The sequence below is a fragment of the Dipodomys merriami genome, unplaced genomic scaffold (genome assembly GCF_024711535.1).
Source record: "Dipodomys merriami isolate MVZ:Mamm:240054 unplaced genomic scaffold, mDipMer1.0.p SCAF_2, whole genome shotgun sequence".
In the NCBI taxonomy this organism is placed as follows: domain Eukaryota; kingdom Metazoa; phylum Chordata; class Mammalia; order Rodentia; family Heteromyidae; genus Dipodomys; species Dipodomys merriami.
The window spans coordinates 29,220,888-29,227,821 of record NW_027203381.1 but is presented as its reverse complement, the minus strand read 5'-3'; the positions used below and the strand labels follow the sequence as shown (position 1 = coordinate 29,227,821).

Here is a 6,934-nt window from a genome sequence, read left to right as displayed (position 1 = left end):
CCAAGCAGGGGCATGAAGAAGGTCAAGGACTGAGCTCAGGATGTTCCCAATGTTCTCTAGATGGTGAATTGAGGAGAAATTAGATAAGAAATTGCCCAAGGGCTGGTTTGTTGTGGGAGCCACATTCACCCATCAGAACTGTGAGCTGTGAAGGACTATAGAAGCAAAAAATTATTATTTTTATTTTTTGTATGTATCTTTTATTGTAAGAATACTGTAGAGAGGGGTTACAGTTACATGAGTAAGGTAATGAGTACATTTCCTATCGAGTGTGGTTACCTACTCCTTTATTTTTTCCCTACCATCCCTTCCCTCCCCACTTCCCTTTTTTTATTTCTTTATTGAGATTAAGTGATTACACAAATTTCACAGTATTGTGGGATAGTGATACTTAACTAAAGTCACAAACATATTTTAACCTTCACAAGGTGAATTGTCATTATCATGGTCTACAAAGCTTATGAACTCTACAAACTTTGAGAATACAGCTATTTCTTCCACACATCGGGTGATATGAACATTTCTTTCCTTTTGCTTAGTGTAAGCTGTTCCCTCTTTCTCTCTTGCTCCCTCTCTCTCATCGCTGCCCTTGAGTTGCTTAGTTCACTTTCATCAATGTCCAGTGCAGCTGACAGGCCTCTGTTCTATTTCTTTTCAGCCATTTCCCTCTGATTCTGTGCCTTCCTCCTAGCTTCCCTCAGATGTGCACATGTATATGTGTGGTCAAGAACCCATCTTGTACTGAGCATCAGTAACCCCTACCTGTTATCTTAGCTGCTCAGGAGGGCTGAGATTTGAGGATCACAGTTTGAAGTGGATCAGAAAGTCTGGGAAACTCTTATCTATAATTAGCCAGCAAAAAAAATCTAGAAGTGGAGCTGTAGTTTGAGTAGTAGAGCACCAGCCTTGAGGGGAAAAAAAGCCAAGCAAGAGCATGAGGACCTGAGTGCAAGCCTCTGCACCAATACACACCTACACTTACAAAAAGAACCCATTTGCTTTTCTGGATTTATTTACCAGTTCCAGTAAATGGTGGCAGGGGACCACTGGGAAGGCGGCTGCATGCTGCTGAGTCAGATCCAAAGGTGACAAAGACTTCAAAGCAGATGAGCCTTGGTGTATAAATAATAAAGAAGGAGCTAAGACATGAGACATTGGACACTCACACTAGCATACGAGCCTGCACATTTATTTGTTTTCCCTTTTTTTCCTCTCCCTTGGCCAACTTCCTTGTATTTATGTGCAATGATTGGATTCAAAGTTACTGTATGTTTGTTCTGGGAGTGAGGGCACATGAGGGTTCCTCCTAGTGGCACCTCAGCCAGTCTTGTTCCCAGAAAGTCACCCCTGAAGTGAACAGGTTGCTAGCTACCTCCCAAAAAATTGTCCAAGGAAGGTACTTTGACATAGGAGGAAACCAGTAGTTATAGAACCTTGGGAAGAGTACATTTGAATAGTCAATTGCTCAATTCTGCTAACAGATCACGTAAGATGATACCTGAGAACTGTTGGAATTAGCAAAATCATCCTTGTGCCTTTTCTTTTAAGGAGGAATATCAGATTCCATAATAACATTTTGTAGTTGTTGTTGTTGTTGTTGTTTGTTGAGGGCTGAACTCTGGGCTTGGGTGCTGTTCCTCAGCTCTTCACTTCAAGGATAGTACTCTACCACTTGAGCCACAGCACCACTTCTGGTTTAATTGGGGATAAGAGTCTCATGGACTTTCCTTTGAACCACAATCCTCAGATCTCAGCCTCTTGAGTAGCTAGGATTACAGATGTGAGCCATGGTGCCTGGCCCATAATAACTTTTTAAAAACAAAATATCATTTGCTAATATACTAGACAATCTATTCTTTTATCTAAATTTCCTGTCTGCCTGTTCTTACTAGATTAAAGTTTTATGAGGGTGAGGATTTTGTTCTATTTTGCTAATTAACCAAATGCGGCACAGAATTGTTTCTGGTCATAAGAGTTCAATAATGACTGGTTTGCATGCCCATTGTGATGTTGCTTCACATCAAGGAATATGTTTTTTTGTTTTTGAAATGTGTCCTTAAAGTGATTAGCATGTGATTTAGCCATGTCCAGGACTACTCTGATGGCTTTTGTTTGTTCATAACCTGGAATTTTATGATGCAGCTTGACAAGTCCAGCCTGTTCGGCAGGTATACCTTGCAACAGTTTCATGACTCCATATCTGGAACAATGAATTTTGCTATGAATTGGAGGAAAAAAATAATCTATGATCAGCTGGCTCCTCATAGCTTAGCATAGGTGCTACCTTTCCAACAGTGGAATTTCAAAGGAAATGAAAATAAAAAAGGGTTTCAACACTTTGTTATTCTCCTTCTCTTCCCCAAATTAGTTAAGGATGACCCATTGCAACAACCATACTCAAAAGACACTATGTCAGGGAAATGAACAACTTGGGGGAGTGAGAGGTTGGGGTAGGGAGGGATAGTGGGAGAAAAACAAAGGAGTAAGTAACAATGTTGGACAAGAAATATACTCATGAGGCTGGGAAGGTGGCTCAGTGGTAGAGCCCTTGCCTTGCATGCATGAGGCCCTGGGTTCGATTCCTCAGAACCACATAAGCAGAAAAAAAAGCCAGAAGTGGTGCTGTGGCTCAAGTGGTAGAATGCTAGCCTTGAGCTGAAGAGCTGAGGGACAGCGCCCAAGCCCAGAGTTCAGGCCTCACGACTGGACCCTAAAAAAAAAAAAGAAATGTACTCATTACCTTACTCATGCAACTGTAACTCTTCTGTACAGCATCTTTTGAAAAAAAAATGTGGAACGCTTCACAAATTTGCATGTCATCCTTACACATGCGAATCTTCTTTGTAATGCTCCAATTTTAGTATATGTGCTGCCGAAGCATGCACTCTGTACAGCATCTTTACAATTAAAAATAAAAAAATAAAAAGGAACACCAGACACCATCAGATTGGGAAGTTACTTTGAGAATTTCTAAAATTTTCAGCTTTGGAACTAGTAGAAAGAGTTTGAGCTCATCGGTGGCATCAATGAACTCTGAAAATATCACTAAATCACTTAAACATTACCTTTTTTATCTGCAATGTAAAAAACTAAAGCCTCTATTGTGGGGCCATTGTAAAATTAGAGGTAAAGGCATATAAATATTTTTTCACTTCAAAAACTCATAGATATTTTTTGTTAAGAACAAGAAGGAGTAAAGAAGCGTCCCACCCCTCCGCCCCAGTCTTTATTATAGTCCAGGCTGACTTTGAATTCACAATCCTCTGGTATACCTTCGCCTCACAAGTGCTAGGGATTATAGATATGTGCCATCACACTCAGCTAAGAACTTACTTTTAATGAAAACATCATATAATGGAAGATACAAATACTAAAGTATTTTTCCTTTAGTAGCTGACTAATTCAAGATCCATTCATGTTGTAGATGATTGTATTTTTTGTTGTTGTTGGTGGTGGTGGTCATGGGGCTTGAACTCTGGGCCTGGGTGCTGTGCCTCAGCTCTTCAGCTCAAAGCAAGCACTCTACCACTTGAACCAGAGCACCACTTCCAGTTTTCTGTTGGTTCATTGGAGATAAGAGTCTCATGCACTTTCCTGCCCGAGCTGGCTTTGAACCTTGACCCTCAGATCTCAGCCTACTGAGTAGCTAGGATTACAGGTGTGAGCCACCAGTGCCCGGCTAGATTATTGTATTTTTAATTTGCATTTTCTGAGACTGAAATTTTATAATGCATATTTTATACAATGAAACTCAGTTGCATTTTTTCTATGACCACTAAATTCATGTCTATAGTCCATTTTTCAGAAGTTTGAAAAAGTACTAATTGCCATATATTTGCTTTTTGACAAGCTTCAGGTTTAAGTCACTTTAAAGTTTCCATTACACTTTCATATAACCAGTACTTTGTACTGTCATATATAGGATCATATTTCTCATATTTCTCATATTTTTGCTTGATAATACTAAGGTTTGAGCTCAGAGCCTTGTGCTTGCTAAACTGAGTATTTATCCTACTTTCTCTATATAAGGTCTTTATCTTAACCTTAGCTTTACTTGGTCGGTAACCATTAGGGTCTTGCTTCTTGCCTGGCTGTGCACTCTGCCTCCTTTAAGCTTCCATGCAGGTAGGATACAGATTTGCACCAACCTCCTGTAGCTCTTAGTTTTGTGTGCCTAAGATAGCCTCAAATTCTGATCCCAAAGATCTCAGCCTGAATGTAGCTTGGATTACAAGTGTGAGTCACTGGTGCCCAGCAATGGCAGGAATTTTCTATAACTTGTATAAAGCCTCCTATTTCACAACCTACCCCCACCCCCAGCATTGGGGATCTGACTCAAGGCCTTGACTATGCTAGGCAAGCACTCTACCAGGGAGATACTTGGCCAGATGCCACTTTTTTTCTCTTAAAATAATTCTTTCTTTTATTTCTAGGAATTTATAACTGAACTTTTCCTCTTTCTCTTTCGTTTTCTCTGTGATAGTTTCCTTCATCCTCTCCCGCAGATATTGCTTAACAAGTAGACATGTAGCCACAGTTACACAAATACTTCACCATAAAGGATGTTTCAGAGTCATGGTGTAGTGGGCAGGCATTGCCATGGTAAGCATGGCGTATGCTGTCCTGGCATTTCCACTCTGGGAACTTTTCGGTATGTTTACTACACTTTCAGATGAGCTCTAGGGAAAGATAAAATCACATTCACTCATTTTATGGCTGCTTGGAAAATGCTCCAAACCAAATGACAGAAGTTATTAGATGCATCCCGAGGAATAAAAATTTTCTTATATTGTCTAAATGGTTTCTTAAATCACTGATAAAGATGAACAGATTTGCCTTGTAAAGGAGCAGGTTCTTCTTTCCTCCTCCTCTTCCCCCCTTTCCCCTCCCTGTCCCCCTTCTCCTCTTCCTCCTCTTTTCTTTTGATGAAGGAGTGCCACTTGGGATGTAGTGCCTGATGATAAAATCCCATTGGCTGAAGCACTCGGTTCCCATCATTCATGGGGTAGCTGCATATCTAATTGTTTCCCTTTCCATTATAAGGCATTTGGCAACAGGTAAATGCAGCCACTGCTTTTGAGGGTATTGTACCTAACCCATGAGGCCCTGGGTTCCATTCCTCAGCACCACATTCGCAGAATAAGCCAGAGGTGGCGTTGTGGCTCAAGTGGTAGCCTTTAGCTGAAGAGCAGAGGAATAGCACCCAGGTCCAGAGTTCAGGCCCCATGACCGCAAAAAAAAAAAAAAAAAAAAAAAAAAAGAAAAAAGAAAAAGAAAACAAGAAAAGAAAAAAAGAAAAAAGGAATGATGCTATTGAGATGGTGCAAAATTGTATTACATGTGTAGATTTATGCAACAGTCAGCAAAATTAGGTTCTATTTTTTTCCCCAAACACACCTATCACACTTCATAGTCACTATACAGCAACTCAGAAACTACTGAATACCATGGAAGTGGAAACTTCTAGTTTGCAACCTTTCGAGTGACATTCATGTAAGTTGTGTCAATGGTTCATTGCTTTAATAATAAGTAGTATTGCATGACACAATGTCCCACAGTATTGTTTATCCATTTAACTGGTATAGGGTATTTGGGCAGTTTCCAGTTAATGGCTGTATGGCTTTCTGTGTAAATACGAATTTTCATTACTCTAGGGTAAATATATAGGACCAGGATGGCTGGATAATCATTCAGGTGTGTTACTTTTTTTTTTTTTTTTTGGATCCGGTCGTGGGGCCTGAACTCTGGGCCTGGGCGCTGTCCCTCAGCTCTTCAGCTCAAGGCTAGTGCTCTACCACTTGAGTCACAGTGCCACTTCTGGCTTTTTTTTTTTTGCTTATGTGGTGCTGAGGAATCGAACCCAAGGCCTCATGCATGCAAGGCAAGTGCTCTACCACTGAGCCACCTTCCCAGCCCTACCTTTTTTTTTTTTTTTAAACAAAGATTATCAAGTTGTTTTCCACAGTGGAGGAAGTATTTTGCATTCCCATCAGCAAGGGCTGGAAGTTTGAAAGTTCAGTTATTCTATATCCTGCCATATTCAGCTTGTTTATATCTAAAAAGCTCCTGGCAGTATTCCCATTGACAAATGGATGTGTTTATTAGGTTTCTCAGTCAATTGGCAAGCTATATCTCTGGGTTTTTTTTTCATAATATTTCTTAGTTTTCAGTATAAACATCCTGCACAGTTTGCTACAATTATACACAAATATTGCATTTTGGGGGAGCTACTGAAAACAGAATTATAATTTCAGCTTCTAATAGAGCCTGTCAGGAAATAAAACAAGTTGAGCTTGTCTGTGTTTTGTATTCTATACAAATTCATTAAATTCACAATGCTAAAACCTCCTTGGAATTTTCTATGTAGACAGATGTAGAAAATTTCCTTCTAATCTCCAGATATTTTTATTACTTTGCTGGTCCTGGAGTTTGAACTCAGGGTGTAGATGCACTTTTTTTGCGCAAGGCTAGTGTTCTACCACTTGAGCCACAGCTCCATTTCCCTATTTTTGATGGTTAATCAGGTGTTATGGACTTTCCTCCCTGGGCTGGCTTTGAACTGTGATCCAGGTCTCAGCCTCCTGAGTAGCTAGGATTACAGCTATTAAAAAAAATTTTTTTTTCAAGCCTTGGGGCTTGAATTCTGGGCCTGGGAGCTCAAGGCTAGCATTCTACCACTTAAGCCATAGTGCCACTTCTGGTTTCCTGGTGGTTAATTGGACTTAAGAGTCTCAAGGACTTTCCTGCTTGGGCTGGCTTTGAACTATGGTCCTCAGGTCTCAGCCTTCTGAGTAGCTAGGATTATAGGTGGGAGCCATTGGTGCCCAGCTTTACAGCCATGTTATTTAAAAAATATTTCTGGTCTTATTTGGTTGACGCTTTCAATATTTTTAATATTGCAGTGAGGGAAGACACCTAGCCCTACATTGCCTCA

The 6,934-nt window shown here is 40.2% G+C and overlaps 1 pseudogene; it reads right to left on the bottom strand.

The window, feature by feature from the left end:
- Positions 1-2,785: 2,785 nt before the first annotated feature.
- LOC138832645 (U6 spliceosomal RNA) lies at positions 2,786-2,885 on the bottom strand (annotated as a pseudogene).
- Between the last annotated feature and the right edge of the window lie 4,049 nt (positions 2,886-6,934).